General features: G+C 37.3%; 1 protein-coding gene across 1 annotated transcript in view; it reads left to right on the top strand.

Moving 5' to 3' along the window:
• Window positions 1-5,843: 5,843 nt before the first annotated feature.
• Window positions 5,844-27,650, top strand: part of TAB2 (TGF-beta activated kinase 1 (MAP3K7) binding protein 2) — a 45,116-nt gene continuing 23,309 nt past the window's right edge. The window contains exon 1 of the mRNA XM_026705641.2: window positions 5,844-6,267. The gene's annotated coding sequence lies outside the window, so the exon portion shown is untranslated. The remainder of the gene's footprint in view (window positions 6,268-27,650) is intronic.

Genomic DNA, 27,650 nt, shown 5'->3' with positions numbered 1-27,650 from the left:
AGTATAATTTCATCCAGAAAAGGTATCTGCCTGAAATCAGGAAAATCCATCAATCAGACTTCCCTTGTTTTCCATGTTGTTTCCATCTATGATGCCTCAACACAAGTCATTGTAATATTGCTTCTCTTCTAATAATACTCTGAAATCTTTTGCTAAATTCCTTCTTCAGATCTTTGTCTTTCCTGGCGTTGGCTTCTCTCCTCTTTTTGGCAAATTCTACCAGTTGGTTTTCTTCTGTTACTTTGACAATGGGAGTCCTTTTCATCCTTGAAAATTCTTTAAGTTCACTCCATGGTTTCTCTACTTCCCCATCAGTAAGATCCAGGACTTCAGACTTGATTCTTGATGTTGTCCTTGAAAATGGGGAATATATGCTCAAAATCATATTGTGGAAACTGATTGGCTTTGTTCTTTTGCTTCAGCTTGATGTGAAACTTACACGAGCAGTTCATGATCCATTCCATAGTCAGCTCCTGGCCATGTCTTTGGTCTTATAACTGAGCTCTTCCTATTACTACTATATAATAATAATTTGATTTGATTAATTTGATTTCTGTTAAATGTTCATGTGTATAATATCATTTTGGTTGTTGGAAAAATGTGTTAGCCATGAAGAAATCAATGGACTGGCAGAAAGTAAGAAGCTGCCATTTCTGTTTCTAGGGAATGCATAATACTTTTCTTCTGTGTTAGCGGTTGGAGCATAAACTTAGGCAATTATCACGTTAAAGTGTTGTCCATATAATTAAATTAATATTACTCAGTCATTGTCCTTGCAATATCCTTCCTAATTACGAGAGCAATGTTTTTCATGTCCTGAGTCAGTATTTTACTGAAAATGACAATTCCAGTCCCTTTCAGTTAGGTGTTGCCTATATCAATATGTACAAGTTGATTTATTTCATTTTTCACTGTGTTGCACTTCCCACGATCAAACTTCCTGTATTCCATGTTCCCACTGTAATTTTGTCTTTGCAACTTCAATCCTGGAATATTGCATCCACCCATCCTCATGAGGAAGCACAACAAGACTCCAGGGTGCAAAGGGATATTGAGGAGCTATTATATCAAGCCTCCGGGAGATTCTGTTACTCTACCAAGTCAGTGGAGAAAACTCTTTTGGACCAGTTACTCAGTCACTCTATCCTACAGGATTCTTCAATGGCAATAACTTTGTGGGAGAAATAAGATTCAAACTAAGTAATCTTGGGTGGATGTCATCACTAGTCTGATTCTCACTGAACTTGATCTTTAATTCCCACAAGATGGGTGGGATAAAAATAAAATAAATTCATTTTTAATCAAATTTAGCCTAAGCAGAAATCTAAGTTACTTGCTCTGGATAGAATGCACTGACAGTCGTGCTTTGTGAGGACAGATTAAAATGTCCTGCCATTTCTAGTGTTATTTTGAGAGCCACCTGAACAGTAACATAGGCTACATGTTTGTTCTGCAAGTTCAGAAAACCTGTTAACCCTACTATTTTTATTATTGTTGTTGCCTGCTTTCATTTTTCACAAAGAATGAATCTTCATAATCTGTAGTTTCAAAATCTTGAGGCTTTTTTCTCTCCCCACCCCCCACCCCCAATTACTCTCATGTCAATTTGACATACAATACTTGGAATCCCTGTTTTTAAATCTCCATCACATTGCTTTGTGGTGGGGTGTCTGAGATTTTGGTCTGAGTGACTGGCTGTATTTTTAGACAATGATGTTGTTTCAGCTGCTTGTGTGAAAATATGAAACTTTCTCTTCATGAATGGACATAATTTACTGACTTCAAAATGGCAGAATTCCTTCTGTTTCCCCCCCTGAATAGATCACAAATTTGGTTTCAACTTCAGTTAATGTATTCCAAACTACTGTGTTAGTTGCCACTAGGAACAATTAGTCCTTTATTTTAGATTGGGACCTCACTTAAGAGCAGATTGAATACAGATAACTCCATATATTTAAAGCTGGAGCCTCTATGGGGATTGTCATAAATAATTTAGCTTAAGTGAATGCTGAAATTAGTTAAGGCTCCACGTTGCTTGGTTCCAAGTAGTCTATTTGCAGCCAAGTATGTAGAAGGGTCCTTTGGCGGAAGCTCAGTCTTTCTCATCATCTTTCACTCTCCCTCAACATAAAAACTCAAGTGGAAAACAATATAATCTTCTTTAAGCCACAAACATCTGTGATCCCTGGGATTTAAGAGAGTTTAGTTTTTTTTAATTGCTGCAAGTAGAACAGATAAAAAGGGCCAAAAGCTCCAAAGTAACCTAATGAATGAGGGTGTTTGTGTACTCCAGGCAAGAATGGTAAATGGTAAGGAGGAAATTTAGCAGTGTAACTGTATTATCTTGCAAAACTGTGGGCTCATCATTCAGCAAAGTAAGTGCTTACTATATTTAGAAAAGCTAACATGGCCTGAACCTGTTTCAAGTACCAATTCAGTCAGGACAATATACAGATGCTTTTGATTTGGGGAGCAGGATTTGGTTTTTCTATCTGAGATAGAAGGCAAAGAGAACCACAACAAAGGTAATGATGATGGCACCACAAAGCCCATCATGACTCTATCTTCTCTAACTTGGTACACTGTGTATGTTTGAAAATTAAGATCCTTTATTCTTGGCAGCAATTGAGGGAAGGAAGGCAGGAAATAGGTGATCCCTATGCAAGAGGTATGAGCCTGTAGTGTGCTACAGCTGCCAAAAAAGGCCAATAGTCCTAGTCTGTTATCAACAGAGAGATAGTATCAAGATCATGTGAAGTGATAATACTGCTTTATAGTGCGGGGATCAGACCACACTTGGAAAATTGTGTCCAATTCTGGTCACCACAATACAAAAACGATGTTGAAATTCTAGAGAGAATTTCAGAGAAGAGCAACAATAATGATTAGGGGATTAGGAGCTAAGACAGAAGTGGTATTCAGCAGGTTCTGACCAGTTCTGGAGAACCAGTAGCGGAAATTTCGAGTAGTTCGGAGAACTGGCCTATACTACCTCTGACTGACCCACCCCCATCTATTCTCTGCCTGACTCCCAGCTGATCGGCAGGGTTTTATTTTGTTGCCCTGCACAGGAGAACGTAGCTGGAAAGCAGGTTAGTGGGGTGGGAAGGGAATGGAATTTTGCAGTAAGCTTCCCCCAGGAGTGGAGAGGGAATGGAGATTTAACAGTATCCTTCCCCTGCCATGCCCACCAAGCCACACCCACAGAACCGATAATAATTTTTTTTGAATCCCACCACTGAGCTAAACCATATGATGAAAGGTTGTGGGACCTGGGAATGTCTAGTCTAACCAAGAACTAAGGACAACATGACAGCAGTTGTCCAATATTTGAAGGTCTGACACAGAGAGGAGGGGGACAACCTATTCTCCAAACTAGCACCAGAGGGCAAGACAAGGAATAAAAAATGGAAGCTTAACAAAGAGAGATCCAACCTAGAACTAAGGAGAAATTTTCTGTTGGTAATGAATGGATTGGCTTGTTCTCAGATGTTGTGAGTGCTCCATCACTGGACCTTTTTAAGAAGGGATTGGGAAGGCCTTTGTCCAGAATGGTATAAGGTCTCCTGCTTGAGCAGGTGGTTGGACTAGAAGGCCTCTAAGGTCCCTTCCTGCTATGTTATTCTGTATTCTTTATTATAGTCTGGATAAAGTATGGAAAAGCAGGGCTGTTGCAGTTTTCTCTAGCTCTACCTTCTGTCCACTACAGATAAGTCAAGCCAGCCTCATTTTTCTACACCTTTAGACCTATAACCACATTACCAATTGGATAACTGGAGCACAAAAGATAAAGATGGCATTTGGGGGCATTCTTATTGTCCTAGCAAAGGATAAATGCCTTTTACATTCCATCCTAAGAACTGAAGATGAATTATTTTTTGCCATCCTAAAGTCTGGCAATGACCTGGCAAACCACTCAAAAGCCTCAGGATGAGTGATCCACGCAGAGTATGAATCAAATTTAATCTGCATATCAGGTGGGTTTTTTTTAATTGCATGTGTTCATCACAAATTCAGCCTAAATTTAAAGGGTTTTCCCCCCCATACACACTTGTTTTAAAGGTCGTTTAAACACTTGCAGGTTTATCTGTGCCCTCAGGGTCACCTGAATTCTATAGTTTGCAGGCAGGCAGGAAGGGGGGCTGTTCTGGAAATCCGTTCATACTCCTGCACCATTTGAAGGGTGTTTATCCCAAAGTGCATAGCTAAACTTCTATGGAGATCCTCAGTCATCCAGGACATGGTTGTCCCAAACCATGAACTGGACAATCATGACCTGGACAACTGAGAATCTCCATAGACATTTAACTATGCTAAATGAACACCTTCTATTGGTGCGGGACTATGGACAGATTTCCAGAACAGCTCCCAAACTATAGGATTCAGGTGACCCTGAGGGCACAGATAAATGTCCAAGTGGCCTCAATGACTGTCAGAAAGAAGGCTAATGACCACATGACTGCAAGGAATATAAATCCTTCCATTCTCCACAATTCAGTCAGAACTGAAGAAGCTTCTTGGATGAGAAGTGAAACATCTTCAAGCAAAGCAAGAAAGTCCAGCTGGCTTTTGAAAGAAAACATCTTTGGGACAACCATGGACAACTGAGAATCTCCATAGATATTTGTTTTAAAAGGATAATATAGGTTCTCTGCCTCTCATTCCCAGATCTGCAGATGCAAAAACCACTATGTTGTTCAAAGTATTTTCCTGGTGATTCAGTAAAATCATGTTTCCATTTCTTGGGAATAATCATAAAAATGTTTTAATCACTCAAAAATGCTCAGTCCATTAAATAAATGGCTAGGTTGTATTTATGGAATAACTTTGGGGACCTTTTAAACTGATTTTAATACTACACACGCTGCCAAGCAATTCTACTGAAAGCAAGCTTTGAAAGATCTAAGAAATGTGTATATTGTGTGAGAGGGAAAAGGCCATAATAATGATAATAACCCAAAATAATTGCAGAGCTTTGCCTACGCATCTAATGAGAGACTTCCTAATATTTCATAAATATTATTGCTCACTCTGCATAACTACTGTAACTTACTGGTACTCTGCCTATTCCTATTTCTGCTGAAAAGGGCCATTATTTTCTAATGACCATGGTGTCATTTGTTTTTACTAGTTCCCAAACGTGAGTCTTGACATTGCAAATATATCCTCAGGCTAAGTCTAAATACCTGTTTTAAATTCTCCAATTACTCAGCAGAATAAAGGACTTGCTGCCCGGTTAAATTGTCTTGCTGGATCATAATTATTAATATCCGATATTATCCTATATTAAATAAGTGCGTCGAATGGCATTAAAAAAAATCCACAATCAAGTCAAAGGTTTTCTCACGGGTTGCGGTACAGAAAACCTGCCCCCTCCGGTTCCGCGGCAATTTGGCTAATCTTTCTAAAAAGGTAACACCAGGCTGGAGATTTTCCGCAGCGATCCTCTTCTCGCTGCCCGTGTCAGTTTTATGGTGCCAATGTGAAGAAACGCATGGAAGTGGAGGTGGGTCCCTCCCTTATATGGGATACATTCCAGTTCCGCGGTCTGGACAGAGCGAGCTTCATGGAGGAGGAGCGGATTTTAACTTGAGCGCGGAAGCTTGAGAGGTATGTCCCATCTCGTGCCATTTTTCGGTTCTTTGGCATGCCGGTTGTCCCCCCTGGGAGAACTCGCGAAGGGAACCGCTTTGCATCTCAGCCGCCGTCATCCCGCTTGCGCCGGGCAAAACGGCGGCAATACCCGTTACCGAGGCAACGCGGGAGCTCCTCCTCCTCCTCCTCTTCTTCCTCCTCCTCCTCCGCTCTCCCGTTAGCCTTCGGGGCCAGTTCTCGCGAGGCTTGCCAACTAGTGGGGCCGCCATATTGTGTGACACTATTTTGATTTGGACTTGGCTGACTGAGACACGCAGCGAGCGGAGGAGGAGGAGGAGGGACGGGAGCGACTAGGAAGCCGGAGCGGTTCCAGGCGAGGTCGGGAGAGGCGGTGACGGCGGCGGCGGCGGCGCCTGAAAGACCCTCCCCCCTCCCCGCCAGCCATCCCGCCTTCCCCCGCCGCCCCTTCCGCCCTGCCCGCCACAGCAGCAGCAGGAGTAGCAGCAGCCCAAGCACGGACACCCCCCCCCTTGCTCCCTCCCCCGGTGGCGGCGGGAGGCGGCGACGGCTCCGGAGTGGCTCGGAAGGGTCGCCTGTCCGGTTGGAGGCGGCGGTGGCGGCGAGTGCCGCTGCTGCGGGGGACGGAGGAGGAGCAGCCCGCGCGGAGGAAGGGTGAGCGAAGTCGGCTGCGGCGGGCCTGGCGGGACTCTGGCGGCCGCGTCCCCGAAGGGGCTGTCCGCCAGGCGGCCAGGAGGGAGCGCGGGGACCCGGCTGCCTGTCTGGGCCCGGCTGGCCGCGGTGCCCGGGAGCAGGAGGGGCGGAGGGGGGGCGTGTGCAGGCAGGGCCGGGTGGCGGTGGCCCCGCTGGGGAGAGGAGGAGTCGGGCTGAGCTTCCGCGGTCTGCCGGGGAGCTCCGCCGTTCGGTCCGAAGGCTGGGAAGCGCCTGCCCATCCGCCGACCGGACTCCTCTTCGGGGGCGTCCCGGGAGGCGACGGGCCTTTTTTGGCCTCCTTGACTTGGAAAGCTTTTCTTGCGCTGGTTCAGTTTTCTCTTGGGCGTCGGATCTGCTTGCGCTTCTCCTTCTCCCCGAAGAAGAAGAGGCCCTGCTCTTGACCCCCAATTTGATGGATATATAGGAAGTGTGGGCTAGTTATTTATTTATTAAAAATCACCTATTGTGCATCTTCTGCAAGAGTTCCTTAAGGGAAGAAACGTTAGCATCTGGACCGTGCTTGAGAGGCCATATTTTGTGGCATCCCCCCGCCAGACTTCATGCTCCAGTTCAAATTGGATTTGCAAGAGTAGAATCACCTGTTCTAATTGTTATATTTTACGACTGTTATTCAGGCGCTGAATATTCCAGGAGCTGCTCTGCATTCAGTGCAGTGTAATAACCCATCCTGAATATGACTAACTCATGTGTGACAGTGATCAGATCAGCTTTCTCCAGGAAACTCAAGTGAACAAAACACACACACACACACACACACCAGTCATTGGGGGGGCTACATCAGAATCCAGGAGCAAGCACTTTCAGATCATAAAACTGATTTTCGGTGGAAATGCAATGATGTTAAGATTCAACCCATAAAGTGTCATGATCTTTACCTGTGTCCAATAGCCTTTGGTTTTTAACATCAAATCTTTTGCTGCAACCAATCAATTTCTGTTGTTACCTATGTTCAGATTTAAAGAGATAATTTAGTGAGATATCATCAGCATATTGGTATGGTGGTCCAGGTCCCTAGACAGTCTTTTCCAAAAATGTCTTGTAGATAGCATGGGTAAATATTAACTCTTGTAAGTAGAAAAATGACACTATATTGGATGACCAGGTGTTCTTGAATTTAAATGTCAATACCATGGCAATAAGGAATGCTATGAATTATCCAAATTATATGGAAGTTACTTTTTCTTGTATTAGGTTTAAAGAGATTTTCCCTTAATCCCATTACTTTGTAATTCTCACACAGCAGTTGAACCCTTAATAATACACCACCCCCAAACTGTTATTTTGAAATGCATGGTAAGTTGTCACAAGAACAAATATGGATGCAATCACTCTGCACAATATTTCTTTTAAAAAAAAATCTAATTGTCTTAAGTTGCACACCAATCTTTATTTAATACAGTTTTTGTTCAAGTGTACTATGTATCAAAAGAAAGCACACTTTCTGTAAGTACATAAGAAAAAAGCTACAAAACTCTATGAAATACTTAAAAATAATTCTTGGATCAGCACTTTCAACAACTGTCCTTTTAAATATTCAATAATGTTTAATAAAACAAACATTTCGTAGAATGTTCATTAATATATTTATTATGAAATGCTGCATTGTGTAAGTGCTAATCTTAGTGAAGTTACTTCTGGATAAAAATCTATGGTGCAGATATATATTGGGGTCATATATTTTTGGATGACAGTATTATCTATGTACAGGTTAATTTTAGTTAGCTGAATGCAGTTTTTACAAATAAGTTTTACTTATTTGAACAGCTGGTTTGCTTCTTTTATCAAGTGTACTTTTTGGAGGAGTTATAGTTATAGAAAGCCCTATAACTTCTCAGCAATTCTGATAAATCAGAATTAAAATGTCACTTCAGCTTGATACAGGAGGATGGATAAAGCTGAGGCAATATCATTGACAGAGTGTGAATACTGTGGGATTTATAAAATGTTTGATCACAAAAGGGGGAATTCTATTTGGGGCAGAAATTGCTTACTCTAGATTTTTATTTGACTCACAAAAATGAGAACTTTTAAAATTGCGATTGTAAACTAAAGTTACATTTTACTAGGAAATTATACATTTAAAAGGAATCCATGAATGTGGTACCTTTTTGATATAAAGTTTTAGGTCTTAAGACTTTATGAAGCAATATTTAGGGCTTGGTTAGTCTGCAGATAGTGTTGTTTATGGTATGGGAACACTAGTTACTGTAAACATGTTTTTTTCTTTTTTTTTCTTTTGTAAATATAAACACCAAAGTGATTTTTAAAGATATGTTTGCAATGGCTGTTCTAGTTCAAAGTAGTATTAAATGTAGAAAATAACCTAAGTATTGATACTTTAATAATTCTTATAGATTACTATATATTGCTATGTAGAATGTTTCAATTTAGAATGTCACACTTATTCAGTGAGATAAATGCTTTTCTTTTTCTTTCTATGTCTTAACTCAAGATAATTTTCTTTTTATGTCTTAACTCAAGTGATTGGAAATAGAGAGCAATGAATTTTTTATATCTCGTTAAACTAATGCAGAAATGGAATTTCAGGCTTGGACTTATCTTTGTAGGAATTTTACTACACTCCTTATTGAATAGATGTTTATATACCATTGAAATTGAGACTTTATAGTTTGTTATGTAGCAAATTATTGCTAGTTCACATTAAGCCTGATATATGTATTAGTAGGAAATTTAATTATGCATTTGATCTAAATTCATTTTGGCCACAACATTGTGGAAAATATCCAAAACCAGGAGATATAACTAGGTTGAAAGAAATGACTTATTCTCAATTGAAACATTTAATGTAAATGTCTCTATGTATTAAAGTTAATGGATATTAAATTTATAAGTATATTTTTTCATATTTTCAAAAAAGTTTATTAAAGAAGGTATTTAAGAAAACGCACAGAAACCATTTGTAGTCTTGTACAATTGTTAATTTTGTTGTGCAGCCTAGAAATTTGGTAGTGTATAAATCTGTTTTGCCTGAATAACTGCCTGTTGAAAACATTAAAAAAAAAAAAAAACTATTTTAAATTTTACAAAACTAAAACATTTTAGTTGTTAAATATGCTGTTAAGTTCCAGGACCTCAAAGTGTTGTGCATCCCTCTTTCCCTGTACCAGTAATAACCTTGTGATATAGGTTGTGTTTGAGAGAGTGAGTGAGTGGCCCAGAATAATCCGATGAGATTCATTGGTTGAGGTAGATTTGAACATGGATCTTCCTGATCCTAATCCTTGTATATGGTAACCATTGTATCATAGTGCATGTTCTGAAGTACCTTTGAATAATTTATTTTGAAGCATTGCTAGCCATATAAAATAATCTACCTATACTGTTTTATAGGAAACAGTTAAAATAGTTCAGTTGATTCAGAATTTAAAGTTTAGACATATAAAAGTAAACTATATCTAAGATTTTTATTATTCCTTTAGTACTATTTCTTTTTAAATGTGTCTAATATTTATTTTTCCAATAAATGCACTATAAAAGAAGCTAGCAAAAGGGTTTCAAGATTAGGGTAATCCTTAGTTAGTATTTTTCTGTTGATGATCCGAACAATATTTTTGCCAACTTCTCTTGATTAATATTAATTTTAGGTAACAATTTCATTAACGCAAAGGTAATTGTGGCAAAATTTCAAACAATATGAAGAAACCAATAATTGAAACAATAACTAAAATTCCAAATTTCACACACAGGAAATATTTTTTTGATCAGAACTAGTGAAGGTAATGAGTTGAATTTATTGTTGATTTTTACTTTCTTTTGCCAGAAGGATTTAGATATTCCTGTCTTTCTGCTACATGTCAGTTATTTAAGTTTTGTTCCTTTGGAAGTAATTGACCAATAGCATGCACAGAAGTCATTCCTTGCAACAGTAGCTTTCACCCATTCCGAACTGTAGTTGGAAGAATTATTAAAAACCAGCATATCTTCTCCCTTCCTCTATTGTTAACTTGAAGTTTTTTTATGGCTATCTCAAGTTAACACACATAAACAACATATGGTACTTAATTTAAGCACCCATTTATTTTCTAAAACTGAACAGAGCTCTCACATGTATTTATTTGAAAAGTTATCTCATTTGATAATAGCTCAGTGGGCTAAGATTTATGATTAAACATATTTGTGAATGTGCTTTGTATTTGGCTGCATTGTTATTTTTAACTGTATTATTGTCATTGCATCTGTCTAGGATATATCTTACTAATAAGGATTCGGTATCAGATCAAATGACAATATTTTTATGTATATGATCAATAATTGATTGTTTGGCTGTCTTATGAATGTCTACTGTACTGTACTGTGAAGCTAGATTTAGTAACTCTACAAATGTTAAAGCACAGTCTCAAGGTATATTGATTGTATAAATATGTGATTTTAAAAATACTTTTATGAAAATTGCATACAGAATTTCCCCCCTCAAAAGCCATAATTCAAATGTTGTAAGGAAATTACATTGCCTTGAAAATAAAACAGCATTGTAAAGCATGTATCCATGGGCAATCTTAATAGCAATATGAAAAAATTATATTGATTCAAATCTAAGCAAAGATGTTGGTATATATTTGCTTGTTTCAATGATGCACAATTTATAAATAATAACAAAGGTATGTGTGGAACTAGATGTTTTCCTGTTTTTATTAGTACTCAATATGAATAAGTACTGCTTTAAATAATTGGAAGTAGTAGAAAAGATGAAAGAACATACTTTATTTCTAATTTTTGCTTTAATTACCAGTGTAAACTTAACTTTTGATAAATAATCAGCGTTGCTGTCTAGAAGTTTATTTAAAATATATACACCCCACAAATAAATCTGTTATTTGCCTGAAACCATCTAGAGCCAATAATTATGGGCAGAATCCATAAAAAGTATTTATACTGAATGCCTTGAGTACAGCTGAGTTATTGTGAAGCTGTGTAATTTAATTTTGTATAATTTGAATAAAAGTTATTGTATTTCTATTTTTTCCTTGTTTTTCATAAATACGACGTCCAAACTGCGATAATATGGAAAAAATATTTTTTAGGAAAAATATTTTTTTTCTGTGTGAGAAGCTTTAGTATATGCATATATACTATAGAGTTGCTCACTAAATGTGTGATAGAAATGCCCAATTTCTCTTTCCTTGGGGGCTTTGTGTAGCATATGGAGGCCTAAATTTAAAAAGTAGGCAGGAATAAGTCCCAAATTTGGAATGTATTCAGAATTCCCAAGGGATGAAACAGTGGCTTCACTATGACTGATCTATTTTTCAAAAACATTATAGCCTAAAAAAGGTTGGTCCAGGACATATATTTATCATCATAGAGAGCTAGTTTGGTGTAGTAAAAGCATAAGGATATAAACCAGGAAAACATGAGTTCTATTCCCGCCCTTGGGCACAAAGCCAACTGGGGGATCTTAACCCAGTCACTTTCTCTCAGCCCTAGGAAGGAGTCAGTGGCAAAATACTTCTGAAAAATTGGGCAAAGAAAACTTCAGGGATCTATCCTGGCAGTCTCCAAAAACCAGATAATTATTAAGATGTCACATTAATGTATGTTTATAAAACGTGTTAATGGAGTGGGCTGTGCATATATGCTTTGGTAGTTTAAAATAAGGTAGTAAAGTTAATAAATGCTTCCATAAACGCTTTATCAAACAAATCTTACAAATTTGTACGTTTATCATAAGGTGCTTATAGGACATTTTCTGCATGGAAGGCCCAAGAGAAAGAATAAATGTTATTTTTGCATACAATTTCAGGTGGGAGAGAAAGATTGCAACCCTATGATTGACAGCAATAAGAACAATTAAAACTAACTTGACAGGGATCAGGTTCCATACTAGAACTATGTGCTAGAGAAAGTTGCTTGAAAGATAGTGTTTTAAGCATATGCTACAATGTCATGTTTGTCTAGACATGTAAATCAGCAAATTAGATACTTGAGAAGATTAGTGCAAGCAGCACTATTTCATAAAGTGCACCGAGCAATTATTTCAGAATATGCTTTGGGCTGTTTATAAAAGAAATATTAAAACAGCATTTATTTTTTGTACCAAATATTGGGTGGATCTTTATTACACGTCTGCTTAAGAAAAATATGTTATTGGGAGAACATTTACAACATGAAGAGTTTTCAGCAAATTTGGATGGGTTTTAGAATTCCATTTGATCATGGCTGTTGACATTGTAGCTTCAGTTGGTTGTAAATGATTCAACAGTGTGCATCAATGATTTTTCTTGTCAGAAATAATTGTGACTTATGTCTGAAACAGATGTTAACTTAAGTACATAAGAAGAGCCCTTCTAGATCAAAGTTCACCTATTTCAGCATTCTGTGTCACGCCAACTAAGTGCATTCAAAATATTCAGAAACATGCACGCAGGGATAAATCCTTTCAATTTTGCCTTAATAGCATTTGGTATTTAAGATATATTTCCTGTTATTCAGAAGGTAGTAAACTATCATTGACAGTAATAACCTTTGGTATCCAGTTCTTCCAGGTCCCTTTTAAAATTATCTGCATTAGTCTCTCCCATTACATCTGAAAATGGCAAATTTTAGTTAAATTAATTAATTTAGTTTAATTTAAATACAGAAAGATTTAGGATAGGTATTTATTTATATCCAATAAATACCTATCCTAAATCTTTCTGTATTTATTTTCAAAGAATGTTTCAGATCTACAATATGTGTATGTGCGCACATAAATACTTTGACATGTCAATTATGTTTTATATGGGATAGGTTTATTTATGGACTCACTCTGTTAGCAATTTTATTTTTGTTTCCCTTAATGATTTCAAAGTTTAGGTTCCATTATCTTGGAAATTATCATTTTTTTAAAAAAATGTATGGAATGTTGATATATTTGTTGAGCTATGTGTTCTTTATTATCCTTTCCTGAGTAATCTCTGTGAACTATTAATCTTCAGGTTCTTGTTCCATTGTGCATCAAAATGTGATATGATTACTGTGAACTATTTTTATATCTATAAATTCTGGTGCTTAGCTTTGCTAGGAACATTTTGCAAGATAATTTGTTAAAATATTTTTGAAAATCAGTGTACTCAGTTAGTTGCCACTGTCTGCATGCTTGCTAACATTCTAGTGGTTAGTCAGGCAACGTGTAATTTTGCAAATGGCAAGTTGATTTGTTTTTAACAAACATGGGTTCTTACAGTTCAGTTGTTTTGAGTCAAAAGTAACATTTAATTCACTATGAAGATAGTTGTCCTTTTAGTGGTAATAGTATTGGATAGCGTCACTATTGTGGGAAAACTGTTTAATGAATTTAGTGTCTTTTGCATTATTTCCAAGTATGGATCAACATGTAGATATAACTGGTAATATTGTTCTCATGCAAAAACGTCTGTTTACTGTTTTCAGTCTGTATAACCCACTCCAGCATGGCTTATATTTGAGACTATGCAGGTGACTATTTGTGTATTGGATTCATGCCAGTTCTGGCTGATGAAAACTAACTGAGATAAATTGAGTTTTAGAATTGATAGGTTGGTCTATGTAACTTAAAGCATAGCAGTGCTCGGTAACCTCAAATTAGATAAAAACTTGATAATAATTGCACAATCTTCTTAAAGTTTTATTTAATGTTTTACGGGGATGTGAAGGCGTTTGAATATCTTTTCTCCGTAAATCAAGAGTAATCTCCTGTGTACCTTTTATTATGATTTTACTGGTTGATTGTTCTGCAACATTCATATAAACTCTGAGACGATTTAGGAGCAGGAAACTTTAAAGCAATCTGTTCTGAATCACAAGGCCACTTATGGCAACTTGGCTGTTCGGTGTGTTAAATAAAGTACATGTAGTCCTCAACTTATTTGTAAATGACTCAGGGTCAGTTAATGGCCAGCGTAGAAATTTAATAAACTCACAACCACCATTGGGACCTGAATTTCAGTGAAAAAGTGATATGGTTGTAAAATGAGGTGTCATGTGACTGCATCACTTAACATCTGCAAACTGGCAATTTTGCTATCCTTAAGCAAATTTTACTGGTAGTTAACTGGGCACCCACTCCATCCGAACTATTCCAGTATGAAATGTTTAATATGCTATGTACTTTACCTAGGCATTACATTTAACACCCAGGCATTATGCACAATGACAAGAACTATTTCAGCAAAGTGTAGAAAGAGAGTCATGAAAAGGGTTAGAGTTAGGGTTAACCCTAACCCTAATCCTTCATTGAAAAGACATCTATGAAAATGAAAGATGCAAAATAAAGTACAGGATTTCTTCCTGGAGAAAAAAACAAGATGAAGACCAGTATTGAACTACTACTTGCAACAAGGAAGGCTAGACTAGAATTTTAGCAGGAGTAAATTATACTTTGCTAGTTTGTATTTTGGCATTGCATATAATGCCTAGGAGATGTGTGAAATATTTTGATGTCCCTTTTTTGGCATTCCATAGATTTCCTAGGCGTTTTTTTACTCATTTTACTCACTGATGGTAATATATAAATTCCTTCATCACCACAGTGTAAACAAGTTTAGTAACATTTTTTCTTAAAATACAACGAATGATTTCTTCCCACATCCCATCTATAAACAAATCCTATTATTAAAAATGGCAGATGGTGCTCTCCTTACTGAAGCCAATGAACCACTGAAGCCATGCATTTTTTTCACTGAAAAGCATGGGTTCAGTATGAATTGTCCAATGATCAGGCATTTTTAAGCCCAGGACTTCCTGTACTAGTCTCAACATAGATCTTGGGGATCCTAATACCTGTTTTCTTCTATGGTACAAACTGCTCAGTCAACCGCTCGGTCTGGCTTCAGTCAACTGGGTGATTCAAACACACGATCCTTTTTTCTTATTCCATCTGTACTTGTGTGAAATCCTATGTTTTTTCCTATGCATAGGCTACATAGTCTTAGCTAAAGAAATATAAATCAAACAAAAATAGTGGAAATTAGGTTAAGTGAGACTTGATTAAGACAAGTTATATAACACAATATAAAATGAAACAGATGTAGTTATTTTTCCTAGTAGAGTATCTGCAGAATACTTTAATTTCAAAAATGTGTGACATCTGTTTTTTTGCAGCACATAATGAAAGATTTATTCAGTTTTCTCAGCTTATATTTCAGTCACAAATTATCACATAATTTATACTTAGTGGGAAGTTAAAATATCTAATTATAATAAAAAACAATGTAGTAAAATATTGTTTAATTATGTACCATTAAGTTGGTGTCAACTCTTAGCAATCACATAGATTTATTTTTCTCCAGTATGATTTGTCGTAGTACGGTTCTTCAGTCTCCCAATAATGCATCCATTACTACTGAAATCAGTTGGATTTTCTTCTTGAATTAAGACTTGCATAGGATTGATTTATTGATGATGTGCCATTAATTTGTTGTCAACTCTTAGTTTTCTCTGTGTGATCTATTTCCAACCTAGTCCTTTAGGTCCTCTAAGGATACATTCATCACTGTCACTGAGTCCATTTTCTTTGCTACTGGTTTTCCTGTCTTCTCTTTTCTTCCAACTTTTCCAGTATTAGAGCCTTCTTTAGAAAGCTAGGTCTTCCAATAAGTCCACATTTCTGAAGTAGGGTACTCTGAGCCTGGTTATATGCCTCATGTGGCAGTTCTGAGCTGATTTGCTTGGTGATCCATTTGTTTGTTTTGTTGGCTGTCCATGATTTTGTCAGGAGTCTTCTCCAGCATCAAAGTTCAAAAATATCAATAGTCTTCTGCTGCTTCCAACTTTTATTTCTATAGAGTGTCACTGGGAATACTATGGCTTGCATGATTTTGATTTTTGTAGCCATAGACACATCACTGCATTTAAATCACTTCCAGTGGCTGCTCTACCAAGTGCTAGTTAGTGGTGTATCTGAATGCTTATTCCTTTACTGTTGAAGGTTGATCATAAAAGATTGAAGCTATTCATCACTTTGCTATCTTCATTGTTGATTCTAAGCTTGTTTGTTGTATCGTCATTAGTTTGAACTTATTTATATTTAATTTTAGAACCTTTTTTCATTTCCTGTCTTGACTTTTAATATAGATCCTACAGATCATTTGTATTCTCAACTAACAGGGTAGCATCATCAAAATAATATAGATTATTAATATTTTTTCCTGTTTTAAAACCTTGTTCATCACATTCCAGTCTAGCCTCCCTTAATATATACAGTATACATATATTCAGCATATATTATAGATTGAATGAATAAGGAGAGAATATTCAGCCTAGTTGCATTCTTTTGCAAAGCTGGATCCAGGCTATTTTATTATGTTCTTTCCACATTGTGGTTTTCTGACTTGTCTACAGGGGTGGGATTCAATTTTTTTAACAATCTGTTCTGTGGGCATGGCTAGGTGGACGTGGCCATGTGACTTGGGGGGCATGGCTTCTTTTTCTTTTTTCTTTTGGCAGAACCCCCCACACTCTGTTTTGGGGCCTTCTGGGCCTCAGGGAAGCCTCCTGGGGAGTATTTTTGCTCCCATAAGGCTTCCCTGGGGCTCAGGAAGGGAAAAACAGAGCCTGGGGCGCGCGCAGCACCCCCCAGGTTCCATTTTGGGGCCTTCTGGACCTCAGGGGAGCCTCCTGGGTGACATCCCTGGGGCCCAGGAAGGCAAAAATGGAGGGAGCATGGGGACCTGCGCCCCCCTCCATTTTTTGCCTTCCTGGGCCTGAGGAAAGCCTCTGGGGTGAAGCAGTAAGACAGTAAGAGGAATCCTAAAACAGCTGATCGTCTGGAGGGGAAAAATACCTTGGTGACTGGGCGGGGAAGAATGCAATCAGCAATGTTGGGCATACATGAGATGTTGCACATGCCCGATAAGGACTGACTTGGTGGGGAGGGGGGCGGGCGGAGAGAGATGGGGTCAGCCAGGGGCACGATTTGCCTGTTCTCTGAACTGTACAGAATCATAACAACCAGTTCTATAGAACCAGTCCGAACCGGTAGAATCCCACCCGCTTGTATATGAGTTTCTTATGAGGACATTGAGAAATTCTGGGATTCCCATTTTTGAGTACATTCCACAGCTTGAAGTGACTAATACAAAGACCTTTCTATAATCAATGAAAAACATAATGACTTCTTTTGGGTATTTTGAAGGACTTTTTCTGCTACCTAGCATCCCTTAGCAATTATATCTCACATAATGTGGCCTTTTCTAAAGCTCACGAACATCTGGCATCTTTATTTCCAGGGAAGGCTCTAATCTGTATTGGATGATCCTAAGCACTATTTTACTAGCATGTGAAATTAAGGATATTTTATGATAGCTTGCATACCCTATTGAGTCTCCTTGGGATGTAGATTAACTTCTTCCAATCTGCTGACCACTGTGTTGTTTTCTAGATTTGCTGGCATACCTAGATTTGAACCTTTACTAATTTATCTTCTATTTCAGTGGGTATTTCTGTAGTCTTGGTAATAACTAGACTGCTACGTTAACAGTAATCTTCTAGAATTAAAGTTTGTTGTAAATAAAGAATATTTTCTAAGGGAAGTTGACATCACTATTGAATAGTATTTCAGTAAACTCTTCCTTTTTATGCTTTCATTGCATAGGAAGTAGATGGGTATTGCATTTCCTGCTACATTTGAGAAATCCTCAATTGGTTTGAAAGACTTTCCTTATCTTGCTTGAACTAAACTTGCTTGAACCAAGCGTGAGAAGATTGATATAATTTAGAGTTGGACAATGAAACTTACTCATTTTACTCACTTAGTCACCAACATTCTTTTGTGATGATTACTACACTTACATCTCTTCTTCCTTTAGATAATTTGATGGTTTGCATATGATTCCCTGGCAGTTTCCTAGTATGGCAGTCAGATGTAGAATTGCATTATGTAATGTTAATGTAGTTTCTCTGCTTGCAAATCAATATAGGTCTCTAGATTTTTGTTGAGTCAACCATTTGTTGTGTTTACATTTGTTCTTCCTAACTTGGATCAGGCACTTATAGGTATATTTCTTATCTTTGATATGTGGAGGAAACAGAAGCAGTTTGATTCTACCACCTCATGAAAGTTCTCTTGACCCCAGTTTGTTATCAAGCATAGAAAATTTAGGAGCATGTATGTCTCATATCACATTGACATTTGGGTTAAGCAGAAGTAGAATAAGACAAGTAATGTTGTTTTTGCTTACATCAAAGTTCAGTGCAGCAATAAAGAAAAAACACTCTTCTCAAAAGAAGAACCAAGTGGGAGATCTCCTGTTGTGCCAGATCAGTTGTAGGCAAAAAGAATTGGAATCATCTCCAAGATTTCTTAAAGGTAGTACATAAACCAATTATCTAGTTCCTTCAGTATTGTGAGATAAAGCTTATTTGATTCTTGAGGTTTAAATATTAAAAGGAAGTAGACATTTCCTGGCCAGTTTCTGTTTTAGTCCTGCTCCTTTATACTCTTTGCAATTTCCAAGTTGAAAATATACTATTTAAGAAAAAAAACTGGCTTAAAATAGCAGTTGAGAACTTCTGTATTTTCTTCAACAGTTATTTTTCAGTGAGCAGCTGGTATATTTGTTTTTTTTCCTTCCTGTTCCTTACCTTATTTCTCCTAGAATTGGTACTTTTTAATTGGCTTATAAATGAAGGTATGCGTTAACAGCCAAAATAGTCAGGTTTGCTGATGAAATCACATTTTTAATATTTTAGAAAAAACAGGAACAGACTGCATGAATGGATAGCAAAATATCAGTGAGTTCCATACAGTGTAAGCATGTGTAAAGTGCTAGCAGGAAAATCATAATTTCACAAATAATTTCTGTTGTCTCCATTTTTAGTGATTAACTAGGAGAGGAATTTGGGGTTTGCAGTAGGTAGTTTAGTGAAAATACCTAACAGTGCTGTTAAAATATTATGATAAAAGCTTGCAGGCATCCTAAGCATTTCACAAGTGATATGTTTTCAACAGTTTGGTAAGAGAAACATAGGTGTGAACTAAGGAAGAAGAGAGTAGCGTGCCTAAGGGAAACTGAGAATGAATTCCTTATTGAAATATAGTTCAGTTTGAGGGCTCTGTGGTCCTCTCTGAGCTAGGTAACATTGTTAGTGCTAGAAGGCAGAGGGACTGTCAGTGTTGGTGCAAGTGATCTTGGAGGTTCTTTGGGCTGTTTACTGCTAGCTTGTTTGGTAGGTCTTTGATTGGGGCATTGTTTTCTTCTTGAAGGTTGGGATGATGTTTATCTTGGAGTTAATTTATGCTCATCTGGGTGTTGATTGCTGGTGGGAAGGTGTTTTGGTCTTTTTGTTTCCTTTTTGGTTTGTTGATTGTCTCTAACACAGTATGTAGATACTGTTTATGTCGGTGTGTTCATTGGTGGATAATTAATTTGTCAGGGTGCCAGGCTTCTATAAATTATCTTGCATTTTTGGAGTTGCCTTGCTCTAGGATGGTCTAGATCAGGGGTCTCCAACCTTGGCAATAAGAATCATATAAAAAAATACACATTTGGACTTTTCCACAGAAACTGGCAAAATGAAATACTATAACTTTAAGATAACATTTTGAATGGCAAAAAGTTATATGGGCTAAAATAGACTTAAATATATTTTTCAGAGTAAATAAATGGCTTTCTGTAATTTTCAACATGCAGACTTACACAACTGGAAGAAAGGCCTACCTCATTCAACCAGATAGTTCCAGAAAGCTCCCAAGAAAATAGAAGCAATAGCTCTCTACTGTAGTTATTGTTCCATAGGAAGTGTTACTAAGAGATATACTGCCTCTAATCTGAAGGCATTAAGGAAATGTATCTCTTATACAGCTGTTGCTACCTGTGACTTTCTATATTTACTCTTTCCCTTTAAAAGTCATCTAGGATAGTAGCTAACAACATAAACAATTAATGACAAAACCAAAGCAGTATCAGAACATTAAAAACCACAGCAGCAGCAGCATTATTAAAAGCTTTTGTCTGGTATGAAAAGATAATAAAGATTATACCAGGTGTATGAGGAAAGAGGAAACTCTAAAATTGGAGGTTCTAAGTGCCGGTTCTCAGCCCCTTCACCACACCTCCCCATGTAAGGATACTCCGAGGCAGGCCTTCTGAAAATGATCTCAAGGTAAACCTACAGGAAGAAGGATTTCTTCAGATTCAGAAGTATCTCAAGCTGTGAGAAGCTTTATAAACCAACACCAGGACCCAGAATTGGGACAGCCAATGAATTAGATATCATTCATTAGTTACAGTTATGTTTTTTAAACAATAGAGAACTTTACTTCATTTTCTATGTTGTCATGTAATCTTTTAAAGCTAAAAATAGGTAACTTTTAAAATGATTTATCTCAGAATTTATTTTGTGAACCCTTGCAATCCTGATTCCTCTCTTAAAATGTGACACCCAGAACTGTGCACAGTATTCTGAATGTATGCTTGCTAAAACAGTAAGGAGTGGACAGAAGAGTAGCAGAACACATCCATGAACACCAACTAGCAGTCAAAAGTCATGGAGAAACTCATTCTTAACAATCTATTTCTGAAGTATGACAACTTTTTATCTTTCTCCTAAATTTAACACTTAAAATAATACATACTTTCCATACTGATTCTGCTTAGAACATTCAACCAGTGATTACAGGAGAAATATTGTATTAGAAAGAAAAGATAAATAGATAATTGAAAGAGAACGGACAAAAGATGCAAGTATAATTATCTAAATTGAGATGAAATAAATAAAATAGAATTAAGAGAGTGAATGAAGAGAGAAAATATATAGAAAATATAGAAGTTAAATAAGATATGAAATAGTATATTAACTGAGCATGAATTTGATTTATGTCTGTACAAAAAGATGGAACCCGGGGTAAGCCGCTTTCCAAAAAGAAGTTTTATGTATTTATGTTTTGTGTTTTGTTTGTCTATGTTTGAATTAATAAATGTTAGAAGAATGTTGGAAGAGAATAACGAAATTGTATAAGACAGATGGATACAATGAATATATACAATTCAAGGCAAAAGAAATATAATTGAATAGAAGGAAAGGGAGAAACGAAGAGAAGTTGGGAAAAGATATGAAGTTGAACAGATAAGATAAATATACATATTAAACTGTGCTTATATGGAAATGTGATAATTTGGAATTATCCTATCTTTAAATAAGATGTTTTATTTGTTTTTCAGAAAAGATGTCCTATGTTATTATATTCTACGTTTTGTTTGTTTGTGTATTGTTTTTAAAAATTAATAAAATTTGTTTAAAAAAGCAACAATCTATTTCTGAATATTGCCTGTAATGTCTCACAGAAATTAAGTAGGTTTATATATGTTTATTTCTATATAGTGGAAATAAAATTAACCTGATTATTATTGCTTTTTAGGGAATTTGAAGAAATCTGAAAACTTATAATTTAGTATAAGTGGTAAATGGTAATGTTTTCTTAACGCGATAAATAAATTTTTATCGGAGTGAAAATTTTGAAGGAGCATACTTTTGCTAGTCATTTGGCTACTGTGCTATATGAGAACAAAGTCTGTGCAATTTTGTGTTTGAATGTTGTTGTTTTATCCTGGGTATATTTAGATATTTTGCTTCTCTGTATTTAATGTGTCATAATAGCAAAGGGTGTAGAGAGGTTTATGAATTGTGACAAAATATAATAAAGGTTATGTATTCATTTAAAGGTAATATCAATAACATTTGGATGTGAAAGAATGTGAACATTTTTAGGCCATAATATTAGTTGTTGGGTGTGTGTGTGTGTGTGCGTGTGTGTGTTATTGAATACCAAACAATAATAAAATTTGTTTACATAATTTCTTTAACTTAGAATTTAAACAAATCAAGTAATGTCGAATTGAACAATTACGGCCCACTGCAACTATAATATGGTAGCCAGTTCTGTGGAACTTCATGTTTCTGATTGCACTTGTAAATAATTACTGTGTTTAAATCCTGGCACAGTATGACTAATCCTACTCATTTTCTGGAAAGCAGAGTGGATGTCTTGCCAAGAGTGTTGAGTGGGATCGAAGTGGTAAAATATTGTTTCTGAAAAAAAAAAAAAAACAGCCATGCTGGTATAATTCAAATACAAATATTGTTTTTCTGAATCATTAAGAATTTGGGGGAGCTGTGAAATAATTCCCATTTGTTTCAATGAAATGTAGAAATGGCTGGAATCTCACTATTTCCAACGATTTCCATAATACAGAAATAAAAGATCTATGGTTTTCTGTGCTTGCCAAACAATTGGGAAAGAATTAGGGCAACCACAGTTACTGCCTGGCAACTTTGACCAGCCAGAATTTTGCAACCAGTTATTTTATTACATTATATGTGTGTCCGTGTCCGTGTGTGTAACATGTTCACATTTATTAACCCACAGTACTTTAAAAAAAAAAAAGCTGAATGTGCTTGCTCCTGTCCCTTGGCTTACATCCTTCAGCTAGTGGAGGAGCAAGTTTTTTTCAGGCATTTTGAGAAACACCCAGCTTTTCCTTCCTAAGTTGTCTTTCTTTCCTGAACTCAGCTATAACCATTAGCTTAGTGATTCAAAGTTCCAACAGCAATGAAAAAAGTAACATGACAGTTTTCCCACATTTATGACAGTTGCAACATCTCCATGGTCATGTGATCAAACTTTGGATGCTTGGCGGCTGCCATATATTAATGATTGCAGTGTCCTGGGGTCATGTGATCACCTTTAGTGATCTTCTATTTAATAAGTAAAAACAATGGGGAAGCCAGATTCACTTAACAACCATGTTACTAACTTAACTGCAGCCATTCACTTTACAACTGTGGCAAGAAAGGTCGAAAAATGGCGACATTTAACTGTCTCACTTAGCAACAGAAATGTTGGGCTCAATTGTGCTCATAACTTGAAGATTACCTATACACCAAAAGGAAATAGGTAAAACAGGACTCTTTGTAAAAGATTCCTAGACTGAGGAATGTTGACCATACAGTGAATTGAATCCAATTAAAGGTAGATGAATTCTGTTTTCAGGTTTAGAAATGCTTATGTTTAAGGATTTGAAATAATCTGAAATATATAATATGAATGCTGGAATATTCAGATAATTATGATTTATCAGGATAAATTCTAATCCTTTTTTAAAAAATTATGTATCCATTAGACCTATTTATTCACCTATTGTTCAAGTCCTTTTAGGTAGCTTACATAGGTGAAGGGGCTAACATCTACTATTTAACATCATTTATGATCTCCATCTCCCTTTTTGAGTATATAAATAATATTATCTGGTAAACACAAAATTTATAATTACCATGGCTGAAAACTACAATAATGTATCAATAATGTATTCTTTCTGCTGTATTAGTCACTTGTAAAATCATTCAGTAGATTGGTGGTCAGTAGCATGTAGTTTTCTAATGAGTGCAAGTTATAAACCTTGGCCCTTCTACCGTACTTGATCAATAGTTATTTTTTGGATATTTCTCTAACTATAATGTATTCTATTACCAAAAATATTTACCAAACTGTACAAGAAAAATGAAGGAAAAAAAAATCCCTTTCTCCCCATGCAACTAAATATTTAAAGCTAATAAATCTGGCAGGCAGTTAGAAATAAACATTTTTTTTAAATATTAGGGTTGGGGTTAGAATTAATTTATATGTAGATGCTCTGGATGTGGGTATAAATATTGGGAACCTTTGCTATATATGGAGGTACATAGTTAATGAAAGAAATAAAAATAGAATTCTGTTTAGAAATTTTTCACGGTAGAACATTATTGGAAACATAATGGCTTTAAATTTTGGCTGGCAAGCTAAATTGATTTCAGTATTGTTTCTGACACCTAGTATTATTTAGGGAAGTAATGCCAAACTCTATCCTTCATAGGAAGTTTTTGTTCTACTTCCCATGAGATTGAACTCAGAATAAATATGTGTTCACAAAAGGCTTGCTTTGTTAAAGCATAAGGTGTTGAACTGGGGTGGGGTGGGGTGATGGAGTCCCCCAAATAATTGATTTAATTAATGCTGCCCTACTGTAAAGAAGTTGTGCCTTATGGACAAATGTAACAAATATGCATTTGTTTCAAAAGATAAACTTCACAGTGGTTTTAATCCATTTGTAATTACTGCATATTTATATTACATGCTTTTTACATGATTTTCAGATTCACATGTGTATATATCTGAAGCTCTAATTCTATTCTAGGTGGTTATTCTTGCTGCATAACACTGGTGAGAAATTAATCTAGTTATTATTAGTGCCTTAGTTTTTTAGGAGGATGTTTTCACTAATTTTTTCCTGGATTATAAACAACAGTAGAATTGATTGCAATAAAATATATTATTTGAAATTATACTCATAAATTTTATATGATACTGTTTTACTCATGAATATTATCCTTGGATTTTCTTTTTCTGTTTTGAGGTCAATGACTTTTCAAACATATAAATCAGATAAAGGTTCTCTGTAATTTTGCTTATGTTATAATTATATTTATATAGAAGAAATAGTCAAGCCAGTGAAAAATAAGATTATATTTCAGGACCTCTCAGTTTGAAGTTAGAGGTGTTAGTAGACATTTAAATTCATTTAATTGCTTGTTTTTGTTTTTAACATGACTCACTAGAGATTCAATGCTTTGTTGGGAAAAGAAAACCACATTATTTAAATGAATTGAAATCTAACAATAAAAAAATATACCACCTCATTTAATATAACCCATTTTTCATTTTCAATGTAATATACACTTATTTTGTGGAATAATAGCTGTTTTCATTTAAAAGGGGGGGGGAATAGGGCATAAAACTTCGAAGTATCTTCACATGCTGCTGTTAAGAACAAACTTGGAGGTTTATTGTGCCCTCGGAGTTACCTGAATAGTGCCAATGCAAACTTTGTGGAGCTGCTGAAAGTTTACAACACAGTCCTTGCAGCAGTTCCAACAAGGTTCCACACCTTTCAAAAGTAACAATTTAAAAAGAAAAAATGAGGAAAATTCTAGCCATCCTTAAGAAGATTATTTCTTTAACTTGTGATTAAAGAGCATATAACTTTCTAATTCAAAAATATTCAAAGTCTTATGGCTTCTTGTACTGTATTGAGCCATCTGCATTTTGTATTCATTGCTTCTTTGGAAGCCAAATTACAAAGGGGTAATTTGATCTTTTAGCAGTATTTGGTAAATACTATCAATAATGGGTACAATATGTTCTGCTGCTAAAAGAAAAAATATGAGGGTTGTTTTGTCTACATTTTTTTCCTCTTCAAATTGTTGGCCTACACAAATTTCCATTTAATAGATGTGTTTTCATTGATTAAAACACATTGATTTAATTAATTGATATGTGAAATTGTTGATTAGATATAGAATCTTCTGTATAATGCTGGTCTTCAGACGCACAAAATTAAAGCTAGTTGTTTTCTGTATTACAGGGTATAAACGTGTAGGATTCTACTGGTTCAGACCGGTTCTATAGAACCGGTTATTATGATTCTGCATAGTTCAGAGAACCAGCAAATCATGCCCCTGGCTGCCCCCACTCCTCTCCACCCTCCCTTCCCAGTCAGTCCTTACTGCGCATGTGTAACATCGTGCACATGTGCGACATCACTGACTGCGTTCTCACCGCCCAGTCACTCCTTAAGGTGTTTCTTTTTTCTCCATCATGCTGCTTTGAGAGTCCAGCATTGGGATACCATCGAGTTGAGTCTGCTACTATAAAAAAACAGCCTCTGCTGAGAGCCCCAGCTTTTTGACTCAGCTCTTTGACATTAGAGCTGGTGTCTCTGGACTCTTTAGGGCTAGCTAATAGCAGCAGTTTGTAGATGGTCTTTTCAAAAAGCATCAGAATATCACCAGTGCAGCTCCCAGGGCTCCAGTAGAGCTATGCCTGCAAGGAGAGTGGGGATCCGCTCCTTCGCTGCTCAGCCTCCATCAGGGCGCTGACAAAACTGTGAGTGTGCCCTGGGAGAACGCAGTGAAGAGCCTCCCATGCCAGCCCTTCAACAGCGCAGTTCATTTAAGAGTGATTTGGCCGGGAGACCTCCCATGCGGTTCCTTCTGCAGCACGCATCTCACGGAGTGCAAATTTGAAGCCACAGAACTGGAAAGGGAAGCAGCAGCAGTAAATCGGCTGGCTTTCTCCAAGGCCCCTCAGCGATGCTAGACCGAGATAATGATCATGCCTCCCAGCTAATGTTCGTCGCCGTGCACCTGGTGGGTCCTCCCTCTGTACCAGAGAACGTTACAAGGAGGTCCAGCTCTCAGCCTTACAGCCATTTGTCTGCACAAACATCCAGGCAGACTCCCAGAACAGGATTTGAGAAAAAGAGGTGCCTGGTCTATAGGCCGTCCTCAAACACAACCTACAGCCTCGTGGCAGGTGGCCATTTTGGGATTGTGTTCTTTCGGGTGCCATTTTATTGAAGACTCAAAGCAGTGATCCCACCCATATCTGGGGGGCATGACTAGTGAGGAGCTGACAGCACCTCCAGTGTCCTTCCTAGTGAGATGGAGAGCAACTGGCCCAGCCAGGACCATCGAACATGGATGCCACACAGTGCTCTGAAGTATCAAGAAGGCCTTTCAAGAGAAGGTGACAGAAGGTCCTTTCAGCCAACAGGGAGGCAGCAGCGAAGATCAGGGCCAAGGCCCTGGCCCCCAAAAAGATCTGTAAGACAAAACTGAGACCTGAAAGGAGGAGACATGCTGCATTAGAAAAATAGTTTGTCAAGAACTTCCAACACTTAAAGGAAGAGTGCCTTTCTCAGTCAAGGGTCTCGGGCCTACCCAGATCAGGTCCCCAGAGAAGGAGGGTCAGAAGGTGGTTTAGAAAGCCACCTTCAGGCATAGTCCCGGAGAGGCCTGATGAGGCTTCCCTTCCCCAAGACCCTAAGCAGGTCTGGGCCTCACTTTAGGCCAGCAAATTGGGATACTGGAATTTACAATCCTCGGGGATTTTTGCCCCAAGGGGGACATGGGCCCAGGACAGAGGCCTGTTTTATCCCCACTGTGGCTAGGCTTCGTCTAGTGGTTACCACCCTAGACAATAGGCCCGAAGATATCCAAACCCTGGTCTCTGTGGCAGTTAGGCAGGGCATCGCTGAGGCGTTTCAGCATCTCCTCCACCCCAGCCAGTGGGGCCCATAGCATTCTATCCTCCTCCTATCAGGGGAATCCTCCAGTGCAGAGGGAGCTCTCCAAGCCCCACAAGTTTCATTACCCCTCCACTCACCCTGGCTGGGGAGGGTATGAGGACAGAGGTTCTTTCTATCCCTCAGAGCATAGCAGATCCTTGATGTCAGAGGAGGAGGAGGGGGTGCTCAGGGATTCCAACTACTCTGAAGAAGAGGAACCTAGGCTGGAGCAGCCTACATCCGCGG

Source organism: Pseudonaja textilis, chromosome 1, assembly GCF_049901715.1.
Source record: "Pseudonaja textilis isolate UNSWEBS1 chromosome 1, rPseTex1.2, whole genome shotgun sequence".
In the NCBI taxonomy this organism is placed as follows: domain Eukaryota; kingdom Metazoa; phylum Chordata; class Lepidosauria; order Squamata; family Elapidae; genus Pseudonaja; species Pseudonaja textilis.
This window is presented reverse-complemented; position numbering and strand designations above follow the sequence as displayed.